The sequence below is a fragment of the Excalfactoria chinensis genome, chromosome 2, assembly GCF_039878825.1.
Source record: "Excalfactoria chinensis isolate bCotChi1 chromosome 2, bCotChi1.hap2, whole genome shotgun sequence".
Classification (NCBI taxonomy): Eukaryota; Metazoa; Chordata; class Aves; order Galliformes; family Phasianidae; genus Excalfactoria; species Excalfactoria chinensis.
The window spans coordinates 19,647,764-19,661,254 of NC_092826.1; the positions used below are offsets into that span (position 1 = coordinate 19,647,764).

General features: G+C 47.1%; 1 protein-coding gene across 2 annotated transcripts in view; it reads left to right on the plus strand.

The window, feature by feature from the left end:
* Positions 1-299: 299 nt before the first annotated feature.
* The window catches only part of NCALD (neurocalcin delta), a 43,433-nt gene continuing 30,241 nt past the window's right edge, over positions 300-13,491 (plus strand). For both annotated transcript variants that reach the window (XM_072328361.1, XM_072328360.1), the window contains exon 1: positions 300-698. The gene's annotated coding sequence lies outside the window, so the exon portion shown is untranslated. The remainder of the gene's footprint in view (positions 699-13,491) is intronic.

Sequence of the window (13,491 nt, forward strand, 5' to 3'; positions counted from 1 at the left end):
GGCTCCACCTTTCTCTGTTACAGTAACCCCCTTATCACTGCTTCTCTTTATGGTATACCAGAAAGGTGAACACCACATTTCCCTCTGTCTGCCCATCCTTCTGGCCATTCCGATTTTCCAAAAGTATTTCATGGTGGTTTGGGGCAGGCTGAAAGCTAGGAGCTGGGTTGGGGACGGGCAGAGGTGGGTTCTGCTTCATCCCCATCCCAGGACATCCCAATGACCACACACCCAGAGGTGCCCTGTGTGGGGATTCCAGCCCCTGTGCCCCTTTGCTTGACCAGAAAAGGGCTTGTTCTGCTGCTTGTGGGGATGGGGGAGGAAGAGGAAGAGGCGTGCTTTCTTTGCAGGGACACAGTTACTGGGTGAGCCCCGGTTGGGCTGGGGGTCGTAGGGCTGTAGGGGCACCCAAGATGCTTCAGACGTGCCCCCCGTGTGACAGATGACCTATTGAAATAATTTCAGAGCAGTGCTGCGGTTGCCACGACAACCAATGCTCTCTTGGCTTTCATCTGGCCATGTGACAGTGCTTTGACGTCAGCTGGAGGCAGAGCCTGTGGTTTCGGCCGCGCAGCCAAAGCCGTGTGAGAACCCAGTGGATGCTGGATTTATCCCCGCCGCCGCCACTGCCGCCGCTGCTGTTTCTCAGGGGCTGCCAGAGCATGGACTATTAAAAACTTGCATTTCTGCAGTGTGAGGTAACCGCTTGCTTTATGTTCTCGTCAGGTATCTTTTAAGAGAAAAAAAGAAAAAAAAAAAAAAAGAAAAAGAAAAAAGAAAGAAAGAAAGATGCAAAGCAGAGGGTGTTTTTTCACTTGTTTGTTTTGGCTGAAGTTTGTCACGATGAACGAGCCCAGTGCTATCAGATAGATGCAAAGCAGCTTCTAGTCACTAATTCTGCTTGCAGACTGCTAAGCAGAGTTAGATTTAGATTAATGAGCCGTGAAAGCAGAATGAAATGATATTGTTCTCATTTGACACTTTCGGAATGTAAATGAACGTGAGTGATTCTAGGTGAATCTGTTTGGGAGTTAACAGAAACCCTGCTTAGCTATGTTGTTGATCTGGGCATCACAGCTCTACACTTCGGTCAGAACTTGTGCGTTTGTTAATGCTGTTCGGTCTGGGCGGTTTGGTCCCCAGCATGCAGGGAGCGGGAGGCCAGCGGTGGATGCATGGAGAGCAGCTCGCTGCCGGGTCCCTGAGATGGAGCTGTGAGCTGGCTCTGTCCACACAGGCTCTGGACACTGCTCGTGGTCTCCGTGCTTGGCCGGGGGCACACGGCGCTCAGCTCAATGATGTTTACAGAGGGAAGGACAGGGAGCTTCCTGAGAACGTGTCTGAAATATGTGCCAAGAGAGCAGCGTGGTTGTAACAAGGGCTTTTTGTCACATGCAAGGATTTTTATTTTTATTTTTGTAATTACCCCATGGTGGGCTATGGGCGGCTGGGACAGCTAAAAAAAGAATAGCGGCTCGAGCAGCACCATGGTAATGGGAAAATAAATGCAATTTGGGTCTTTTTAAAAAAGAAGAGATCTTGCTGTGTGTCTGTGTTACGCTGCTGGCTCGGGGCAGGCTGTTTGCAGAAGGAGATTCCAGGGCTGCTGAAGTTTGGTGCCACGGCTGGAGTTTGTGTGTGAGCACACATATTCGCCTTGAGGACAGATCACAGCTGAAGCATCGTGTGCGTTATTTCCTGGAAAAGTATGTTAGACCGCTCTTATCTTCCCTAATTAAATAGTCCTGCTCCCTTCCTCCCAAAGTTCAAAGGGTTTATTGATAATGGTAATGATTTGCTAAAGCGGCTGCCGCTCTGAAATGACTGCAGAACTGCACAAATATTTAAAGCACGGCACAATAAAAGATAAGAAAAAACAGTGTAAAAAAATACCCTAATATTACTAAGTGCAGCAGAAGTAATTGTTTCAGAAAGGGAGCCAAGGCAGAGATTAACACTGAAAGCTCTTCTGTAAGGAAAGTTACGGCTTAGTGCTCTGGATCTCACTGCATTTGGCACGCTTAACAGACCAACAGGGATAATTGCAGCTGAAGCCTCTAAGCCATTTTGCTTGGCACTGTCTGTTCCTTCCAATATAACTCTTGTGTCCAAATCATCGATGTTTTGGTGACTGAAATATTTTAAATTGTATTTCATAAATTCTTCTCATGCGTCAGTGCATGAGAAGTCCCCCCTCCTTCCTCGCAGTGGGTTTAACAAGGAGTGACAGCACCCGCATGGCTGCACCACGCTGGGACAGCCCCTGCCCTCTGGGCTGCCCTGGGCCACCACAGGGATGCTCCGTGCCCATGCCTGCCTGCAGACACCCCAAAAATGTCCGCAAGGTGCAAAATAGCAAAGGCAGCATTCACTCCAGTGATATTCATTAGAAATATTTTAAAAATTTGTTCATCATTTCCAATTTAGCAGGCACATTTTTCTTTAGTTTCCCTGAGAGCGATGAACTGCCTCCCATGTCACCAGAGGGATGTGTTCTGCCTGGCAGGGTGAGCAGCAAGGTCCCTTCTCTTTGGGTCCTGGGGGCTCTGGACATACTGTCACCTTCCTTGAGCCCCAGGGCAGGCAGGGCAGGAACAGCAAGGAGAAAGCTCGCTGTTCGTGCAGAGGGCATGGGCGTCTGCTCAGAGGAGGGGAAGGGACCTGTGCAAGAGCACTCCCTGGTCCATGTACCTTTTCCTGGTGATTTTGTGCTCTTGTTTTGTTGGTCAGCTCTATACAAACCCCTTTATCAAATGCTTGGGTTATACCTCAGAAGGGTATGAAATTCCCAGCAAGCAGAATGCTAAGCATCCCTTCAGCCCTTCACACACTATGAGAAAAGACCAAGCAACCTTTCGGTCCCTGCCTCCTTCCCATCACTGAGGAGCAAGAAGAGGGCTGCAGCCAACCCTTTCTCTTCTGCCCAGTGCCATGGGTCTAAGATCACCAACTTCCTTAGGCTTGAAATCCAACAAACAGAAAATAAATGGCATGTGCATGGGATTGGTGACATCATACCTGCTTCTGGGGACACCTGATAGACTCCGTAGCTCCTGTCAGCCTTGGCACTTGCAGGTGTACCTTGCATGTAGAGGTGGAGGACAGCATCTCCTGCACAGTCCCTTCATCCACAGGAAGGGGTGAGCAGCCCACTAATTACTCAGGAGCTAGAACCTAGGTGAGACTGGATGAAAGCAAGGCTGAGTTCTCCCTGAGTCACTTCTCTCACAACTGGATGCAGTCAGGGGAATTAAAAACAGACTCAAGCTGTTGATGCCTCCAGCCTAGTAATAATAATGCACTCGAGCCTTTAGTGTGCTCTACCTTGATCTGGTTGAGCTGATGGTCAGTGACAATCTAAATTTAGGCTGAAAGCACAAGAAAACCTACAAAAAATAATCCTTGCAGTGCGGAGCACCGACTCCTTTCTGCTTTTCTCATCTCAGAAGGTGATTTCTGCTGTCACCTTAAAGGTCCCAGCTGCTACTCAAGGCAGTGTTTCCCTGGGGAATTGAATCCCCCCCTATGGGGGGAATTGTCAAACAGTGGGAACTGCCATAGCCATATTGAGTTTCAGGCTCTTAAATTACATCTTGCAGAAGCTGTTTTCCACACTGCTAAAAATCATCGCGTTCTGCTAATTTAATGTCCCGCATCAACTTTAACAACAACTGGTTTAAATGATAACTGAGCAGCAGTAGGGAGTTGACATTTTAATCAACAGTTGTTTTTCCAATTAAAGCCAGATGCCATGCGTGTGGTACTCCGAATGCAACAGAAAAGTTGATCTCATTGTTGGTTCCAAGCACAGAAATTCTCACTCCGGAATGTTGTTGGTAGCCATGTTTTTGAAGCAATCTTCCACGGTGAGCCAAAGTCTCTGCAGACAGTTATAGTCAGATAACAGTCTGAAAAATTTAATATGTGTTGGCTGTACTTTTGCTGCTGTTAAATTTATCTTCTTAAATGGCAGGGAGTACGAGTTGAGGTTTGAGAAACAGTAATTTTGTCATTATTTTACATGGGTCGAATTATTCTGTCATCAGATTTGCATTTCAGGCAGCATTACAGTATGAAAATATAATTAGAAACTGTAATTCGGGGATTGCTGAATACGGTATTTCCCAGAGAGAGCGCTGTGAAGGAGCACTGCCCTTTTAACAGCTTCACCGAACGCTGGAATCCTTGAGGTGGGCTCTAAGCTATAAAGTCCGACATTCTGCGGTCCCAACACACTGTTGACTTTTCTGCTGATCTTTGGGATTTTTGTGTGTGAGAGAGATTCATTTCCACAGAAACATCCAGTCACTGAGAGCTGAAGTGCTCAGAGCCTGTTAGCTGATCTTCAGTTTGGCTGGGCTGGGAGCTGATGAATTGCTTGCAGCCACAGAATGACACTGAGATAACGTAAGGATTTGATTTACACCCAGAAAAGCCAAGAAGCTTGTAGTTTGGGCTGAATGCTGTTTTGAATTTGTCCAAAGCCTGAAATTCTCAGCAATACCTCCTCTCCTGAAAGGCGCAGAGGACAGGGCTTGGCTTAACTCTGCTTCTCTTCTTTTGAACATTTGGGATGTTTTGCTGTACTTGTTTGCAATGTTTTAGCTGCACTGGCAATTCTTATGGTTTAATTGATTATGCTTATTGTAGTATTTGGTTTATAGGTAACTTGGCTAAAAACAAGCACAACCTTTGTTTTTAGTTGGGCTTATGTTGAGCAATCCTCTCCTATTCTTCAGGAAACAAATACTCCTAGGGAGAGAATCACCCGTGGCAAGTTCTTCCCACCAGCTTGCCAGGACATGGGATGCTGGTGCATGGAGCAGAGCTTGCGATGCACAGAGCAAAGCGAGCAGAAGGTAGTTTCTGAGTGTGAGGTGTGTTTAGTGCTTCCTTCTCCCCATACGTCCCTTGGGGTTTTGCTAAGTTGGTCCCTGCGGTCCCTTCAGCTATGCCAAGGGCCACACAGTGCTGGTGCAAAGGAGGACACCTGCCCCATCACTTGAATCTGGGTGATGTACATCCTGTCACCTGTACCTGGTATGTGTGATGTGAGTGGAGGACGGGAGCTGCACGACACCATCGCAGAGCTGGAAGGTGTTTTTGTTAGAGAGGATATCATTAGGCCAATTTGATCTTTGCAGACAATGTGGCCTTGCCTGGGGACACCAGGAGGCAGGTGCATGCCAGGGCTGAGAGGCTTGGAGCAGAAGGGACAGGGAGCATTCTGGCCAGCTTCTCTCCTTGCTGGTGTTGCCACAACAGACCCAGCTCATCCTACACATGAGCTTCAGCCAGGCACCTCTTGGAGAGGCTGCAGCAATTCAGCTCTGCACCCTTCCAGCTCCAGGCAGAGCTCTCTGGTCCGCTGTGCGGCTGCTCCTTGTGGCAGCCTGAGATGCTGGGGGCAGTGAGCACAAAGCTGCTGATTATTTCCCCAACTGCTGTGTGGTTCCTATCACAACACTATTCTTTTGTGCAGAATGGCAGCTTGATTGCAGAGTCCTCTTTAACTTTACAATTTTAGCAAGCCCAAGCCCAATTAGAGCAATTATATCTCAGCAGAAACACGGTCTGTTGTCCGTTGGACCTGTCTGTCAAGTGTCCTATTCATAGCTGTTCTTTTTGTGTGGGGCTTTTTCATATGGAATTGCTCTGACCCTTCTAAAACGGCCTCATCTGAAGGACAGTCTGCATTTCTGTAGACTTTTTTTGCAGGTTGATACAAACAAGAAGAGTGCAGGATTTTGGCTGGCCAAGGATGCATCCTTGCAACCTAACCACTATCTTCTCTTGCTTGAACACCACTGAGAGAGCAAGCAGAATCCTTCACTTTCAATTATTTTACTTCCAAAGACTGAGAACATGATCAGAATTGCTGTTCTCCCTTGTTGTGTTGGAGAATTTCCCTAATCAGAATCCCCAACCCGAGCTGCAAGAGGTGTTTGAGGGCTGGTGTGGGTAGACTCAGTCTTGTACTGCACCATTTGGTAACTGAGTGGTTCGGGAGTGTAGGGCAGTGGGCACTGCTTCAGGAGGGCCATCTGCTGTCTGTTTTACCTTTGAAGCAAGAGACAAGAAGAGGAGCTATGTAAAAGTGGAAGCGAGGTACTCGGGAAGGTCAGAGGTGGTGCAGGGAGGAACCAGCCTCCTGCACAAACCAAAGGCTTTTTGTTTCTCATAACTCTTCCTGAAGGGTGAATCTAAGGAACAGATTTTGTATGTGTCTGAAATTGTCTTCCAGTTGTGCTTGAGGACAGCCTTCAGTGCAGGACAGGCAAGAAAGGAGTTAAAGCAAGTCACTGTTACACTTGGGGGCCTTGTCTAAAATAGCCACTTTTGTTTTGTTTGCTGATTCCCCGTGCTTTTCCAGGGCTGTTCCCATTATTCACTTCTTTCCTAAAATAACATTTTTAACCAGAGGAGCGGCTGGGACCAGGAGCAGAGGGGATCTGCAGCCAGAGCCGGACAGCTGCGTGCCCACGTGTGTCTGCATTGAGCCAGTGCTGACCTGTCACGGGAAGCTGAGGGCAGACCACAGGGCAGGTGGCAGCTCCCTGCAACTGAGGCAATTTTGTCTCATACCCCACTGAGTTGGGACACCGCCCCAGGGTGGCTTTGGGTTCTCATGCTTGAAAAATGACCCAGAGGAGCAGCTGCTCTGGGGTTTCTACCCAGGCTGCTCAAGGGCATCTCCTTCTTGTCACCATGTCCCTCATGCTCAGGCACCAGAAATGGGTGCTGGCAGTCTTTCTGTGGGGACTTGGAGGGAGAACACGGGAAGGAAGCCCCAAAAGAACCTAAAAATCAAATGTTCATGGTGGTGGCTTGCTGTGCTATGTCTGAGCAGTTTGCCTTCACCATAGCCATCCAACCGTGCAAATACTGGGGGGGGGAGAAGGGGAGCTTCCCATTCTTGCTGTCCCTGTGCAGACCTGAGGGGGATGGGATGCCTGCTGGGAGCTTTGGCATGCAGGACCGGGGCTCAGCCCCACTGAAAGCAGCCTTCATGGAAAGACCCAAAGTCACTGTAAAGGTAGCTGGCGAAGGATGCCCAGATGAGTCATTGTGGCTCAGGCAGGTGCTGCTGCTAAATCCGGGGTATGGTGAGGCTGGACCAGCAGTGACTCAGGCCATCCAGCTCACAGTCCCCTTCCAGCACCCGTTTACCAAGAGCTAACAGCTTGCTTCCCCCAGCTCTTGGCATTTATTTATTTTTTAATTATTATTTTGTCTCAGCATTAATATTCAAGCATGTGACAAGTTATCAGGTGTCCTGCAATAGCAGCCATGCAGTTGCTGTGTTCATACCACACTCAGTAAGGAACATCCCCAGCACTGGAGCTCAGGGACTGAAGCTGCTCCCTATCCCTGGCACAGCTCTGCTCCTGGCCAAGTCCCATCCTCCTGTGTGGGAGATTTGGTACCCTGTCTGAGCAGCTGGGCCTGTCCTGTGTGGCAGATGGCACAAGGTCTCTCCTAGGAAGGGTGAGGATATTTAGCAGAAGGAAGAGGGAATTTCCCTGCCTGTCAGCCTTTCAATGCTAGGAATGCACTCAGAGGCATTTGCTTGTATTTATTTTAAAGATGTGGAAATTGCAGATTTGGATATCCTGTGCTACACTCCTCTCCAGTTTCTCCAGAATGTGTAAATTGCCATCATCTGTATTAACTCCTTCAGTCAGACATCAGCACCACCCATTTCTGCAGTGCTAGTAATGTGCCTAATACCTGTTTTTGGGACCCTGCAAGAGGGAAGTGATGTCTTCGTGCTCTCACTGAAGCACCTGAGTGTTGGGAGAGACAAAAAAGCAAAGGACACGTCACAATGCAGTTTTCCCCAGTATGCTATTCGTGTTGTATTCAACAGCCACATTTTTGTCCTTGAAGAATTGTGTCTATGGGGCTTTGAGAAAGTCAGGGGACCATTTACCTGTAACCTTCCCCACAGCTTTCCAAGCACAGTCACTTGGATATTTACTTCCCCTGTTAGACCAGAAACACATGCATGCCTGCATGCAACAGCAAAGTTTTCCCCTTTTGCTTGCAACCAGAAATTGCTGTGCTCATATTGCCCTGAATAATAGCAGGATTTAGGAAGGGGAGCATTGAGGCATTTTTTCAGAGTTGTTGAATATGTTTTAATCCTTATTAGCCCTGAGCAATTGTCTCCCAGGGAAGGAGAGGTGTAATGAAAGATGGGCCTTGCGCATCCCACCCTGCATGCACACAGCTGCTCCTCCAGTGAAACTCAAATGGCTCTCTGAAAGACAATGGGAAATATTTCTTTCACAACACCAAAAACAAGCTTTTCTTCCAGGCGTCATCAGGGGGAAAAAAAGCAAAACCTTTCTTAAATTTCCAGTTCCACTGAGCATCTGGCTCTAATGTACAGTTCCTCAACTTTACTTGGTTTTTAACCAAAATGTGCTCCTGTTTAAAAGCACAGGCGTTTCATCTTCCAATAAATGCCCATTCAACTGTCTGTGCCGCAGCAGCGCTTGCGTTCATTGTTCTGTGCCATCATTCGCTTCAGTCTCTCCTCTGAAGATCACCACTTGCTGTTCCTCACCAACCAAATTCAGCCATGTGATTTTGCTGATGGATGATTTGGACCAAGGTTTCACAACATGCTAAATCTATGCGTGCAGACCAGGTGTTTTCCTTTGGCCAGGCTTACAGCCACTATGCTGGCATCAACAGGATCGGCACTGCTTGTGGACGTGCTCATTGATGCAGGTGCTTGACTGCAGTAGAATGAGCTGTTCAGGTGCTTTTTAAAGCATATTACTTCCCAAACTGCTCCTCCTCCAATCAATAAGACCTGTTTAAACATATTGGGAAAAATGCAATTTACTCCAGGAATCTTTATTGCATTTCATTATAAGATGCTGAATCTAATATAGAACAAAGATCACTTTAATTTTAAGTGGGCAAAAGGAAGATCGACAGCACACTCCCACTGAACAGCTATCAGCAACGTGCACCTTCTCCATCTAATGCAGTTACATAAACTAATTAGGTTTGGGGCATCTAATGGGAACAGTGCTTAACTACATTACATGTGCCCTGAGAGAAATCGGCGTCAGATGAATTTGTGAGGCATTGTGGTATCTGTTCTCAGCTATTTTTTCCTGCCCTGAGGATACTGGTGTAATACCAAATTGTGGGCAGAGCTCTGGCTGCTGATCTTCTCTCCAACTGGTTCCATTCCACCCGTGCTGCCCTTGGTGAGCTCAGCAGGTAGCAGGGGACAGCAGTGCCCCTCTCCTCCTGCAGCCCCATGAGCAGGGCCAGGTTCCATTTCACAAAGTGAAGTTCTTTGGTGCCATTCATCACTGTTTTGTGCTTTATTGCTGTTTCACATCCAGAGCAGCAATTCCAGGAGAGGAAAAGAGTAAACTCAACTCAAAGCTGTGTCCTTGCTCAACAGCTCCCCTCCAACTCTGTGCTGCCCTGTTAGGCAGGTAGCTGACAGCTTCCACACAGTCTAAATCGCTGGCTCTATGCACAGAAGCACCTGATAGCTAAAAGCAGAATAAACCATCTCCCAGACCTTGCAGCACCCCAAGGACTGGTGCTGTTCACTGTAGGGTCAATGCTCCTTAACGCACTCATTTATAATACTTGAGACATCCAGAGAAGTCACATGAAAGTGTCTCTATTATGTCATGCTGCCGACATACCTGTCGTGCTGCAGTGCCTAGAAAGTAGCTTCCAGCTGTGTCCCTCCTGTGTCCTGTCCCTTCGTGAGTCTGTCCAGATCCAGCCCCAGGAGATGATCAGCTCCTTGGGATCTTCAAAAGCAGATCTCACAGGATCTGGGAACACAGCACCAGCTGATGCAAAAAGTCTCAGGTGCTGTAGAAAATCCTCTCCTACCTCTTCTTCACTTCAGCCAACACTGCAATGCAGACGTGGCCCTGCAGCCTTTGTAGAGTGGTCAGAGATGGTCAGAGATGTTCAGATGAGAAAGCTGTGTGACATGGAAGTGCTTCTGTGTGTTACAGGAGAGGAAGGGATCGCATTAAAGAAAAAAAGAAAAAGGAAAAAAAAAAGCTTTGTAGAAGGCCTGTTTGACTTTAAAAATAAAATGGTTATCATCTGTGTTATCAATACTGAACCCAAACTGAGCAACTGGTTCCCCTTCCACAGAACATGAAAGCTTCTTTGCTTCTTTCTCAAACTGGGATAACATACCATGTAAAGTCTCTTGACTCCAGGGTAAAGCCCAACTAGCTGTGAGTTTTACTGAGCTACTTTTAGAACTTAATTTCGAATAATCTCCCTGTTTTACTATTTCTTATGTTCCTTATTGCCTTTACCAACACAGCTCACTGCTCCCCTTGGGCTATCAGCTGTGCTCTGGCTGTCTCCCACCTGCTCACAGCCCTACCCTGCTGCTCCATGTTCTTGACAATGCACACAGCAGGAGCAGGCAGAGGTATTGCCAACGTCTTAAAATCAAAGAATCATAGAATCATTGAGATTGTGACTGCTCTAGACCACGTCACTCAGTGCCACATCTATGTGTCTCCTGAACACTGCAAGGGATGGTGACTCCACTGCCCCCCCTGAGCAGCCTGTGCCAATGCCTCACCACACTTTCTGAGAAGAAAGCTTTCCTAACATCCAACCTTTGGCTCTGCTCTTGGCCACCTGCTGTGCTGCCTGCAATGAGAAGCATGTTTGGTTTTTCAGATGTCCTTTCTCTTCCAAAGGAGAATATGGCAGAGAGGGTTCTTCTGAGGCATACAGCCTGGTGCAGGTAACACCACCATGAAAGCTCAGGCTGTGAATTTCTCCAACTTCTTTTTCACATGAGCTAGGCCTTCTGTCTTATGATCTGAGGAGAAGACTGTTCTACAGACTTCACTGTTCCAGTGGTTAGAGATTTGCTTCTCATTCCCAGCCAGACTTCATTCATGGCTAGTTTACACCCATTTGTTCTTGTGCCAGCATTGTCCCTCAGTTTAAATAGCTTTTCTCCTTCCTTAGTGTTTACCCCCTCTGATGTATTTATAGACTACAACCATATTCCCTCTTGGCCTTTCCTTAGCTAGGCTAAACAGCCGAGTGCTCCTGGTTTCTTCTGCTTACTCAGGCTTTCCCTTATTTGGCCTAGCTGCCCTTCACTGCATCCTCAGTGATTTCACATCCCTTTCCAAGACACAGTTGTCATCCTATTGTTCTTGTGTGACCTCCTGGCTCGCCAGCTGATGGTGTTTCCCATCTCAGTGTCATCAGTAAAGGCGCTACTCTGAGATTACATGTTATGATGATTAATGAAAATGTAAAATAAGATCTGTTCTGAGACTCTTCCTTGAAGAACTCTATTGTAAAACCATCTTCCACCTGAGAATTCCCCTTTCAATTCATTCCATTACCCTACCTCTGTCTGGTTCTATGCAGTTCTTCTCAAGCAGGAATTATTTACTGTGATTTCACCCAAATGGTTTTGTATTAACCTTTATGTATACACATATATCCATTAGAAACACAACCTTATGTGCTGGTTTGAAAGCCAGTGCAGCCAAGCTTTCTGTGAGGCTTCCATATAAGGTCACTTCTGCCAAGAAACTTCAGTTCTAACCCCTAACATTTCTACTACTTTAGCCTGAGATCTCTCTTCAGCAGGACTTGCCAATTGTGGTGCTCCAGTCAGGGTGTTAGCAGACGTGTTTTGCTCTGCTTCAGCCTCCCAGCATCTTATAAAGCCAAATTCATGATTCAAATGACTAAACTCATTATTCAGGCTTAGTACGTGGGGTTTTTTTATGGGAAATTGGAATGGGGTGAAAATTCTTTTGTGCTCTGGCCTGTGTTGCCTAGATATTGGCCTTTAGAGGAATAGCAAAAATGATGTTTGTACCCTTTACATTCAAAATGGGTGAGACTATAAATATCCCGTAGTCCTAAAACAACATTCCTGTTAGTTCTGCAATTAAGACTGCAAGATTCTCCCCCAGCATCTCTCTGCGTTTCCCCACAAAGATCTGACTGTCTTCTTTTTTTCTCCGTGCCAAAGGCTTTAGAGGCTTTTGGAGGACTTGGTGACATCCCACAAAGCAAAGAACAGAGCTCCATCTCTTTTAGGCTCAAATAAGAGAGGGGATATTATTGAATCTTTGGCTGCCCTTTTGATGGCAGCAAAAGAAATCTGTGCCCTCCTTCCTTTGAAAAATTCAGGTTTGGGGTATCTGTGCTATCAGCAAGTTCTTCTGAATGTGCTGTACAAATGAGCATCATTTTTCTTTAAAGAAAAATAAGGAAACACCTTTAGAAAAATCAAATCCATCTTTATTTAAGGCTGTTCCCTGATAGTTTTGCTTTTTTGTTAACATCAGAGTATTCTCGGATCTGAAGAACAGGCTTTCACCATTGCATGTGGAGGGCTGGCTCACAATCCTTCTCCTTGGGCCCCTACCTATAAGCTGATCTAAAACTAAGGGCAGGAGCTCCCCTGGCACTCCAGGTTCCATTTAACTGTATCAGTGGGCAGTTGTCCTAGCACAGCCTGGGAAGCACTTGATTTGAGGATCTGAGTCCTGAGCAGAGCAATCGGGCAGAAAAGGCTTTAATTTGACACAAGGCTGTGTTTTCCAGCTCTTTCTGCTAAATTTAAGGAACTCCAAGACAATAAATGATATAATTTCGTTTGACACTGGCTGTAGAGCAGACTGAGACTGTGTTCTACCCAAGCCGCTTTGTGAAACCATCCTCCAATATTTCTGCTTCTGCCAATGAAATCAGCCAATGAATTTGGGGTTTGCTCAGTCACTCCCCAGAATCCAGCAGTGCTCTTTCACAGCTTGTATGGAGACAGCTAAATTCAGGCTCCTGTAGCTGGAGTTGGATCCCTGCTGCTTTGTGTAGATAAGTAATGTGGAGGACTTGATACTAAAATGGTCACCTCCTGAACTCCTATCACGAGATCTAATTTGTTATGATTGTTTCTAGGTTTGGAGCATTCGGTGTATTTCTGTGCACCTGCTCTGACCCAGCCTAGTCCCATTGCTCTGTTCAGGCAACACCAGAGGCTCTGAGTATCAATGTCCAGAGGAAGACTTCTTAAGGAAGTTCCATGCTGCCCTGAGTTCAGCTGACGTAGGACACAGATCGACCCATTGCAGGGCTTTTACGTGTCTGTGGCTGAATGTGAGCTGGACCCCCAGCTCTCCTCTCCTCTCCTCTCCTCTCCTCTCCTCTCCTCTCCTCTCCTCTCCTCTCCTCTCCTCTCCTCTCCTCTCCTCTCCTCTCCTCTCCTCTCCTCTCCTCTCCTCTCCTCTCCTCTCCTCTCCTCTCCTCTCCTCTCCTCTCCTCTCCTCTCCTCTCCTCTCCTCTCCTCTCCTCTCCTCTCCTCTCCTCTCCTCTCCTCTCCTCTTTCTCCTCTCTTCCCTGATCATTCTTTCATGCTGAGAAAACTTTTATCTAGGAAGCACCCAAACCAAAAGTGTGGAAAGAGAACTGTGCCATCCTGTAGCTGCTTAG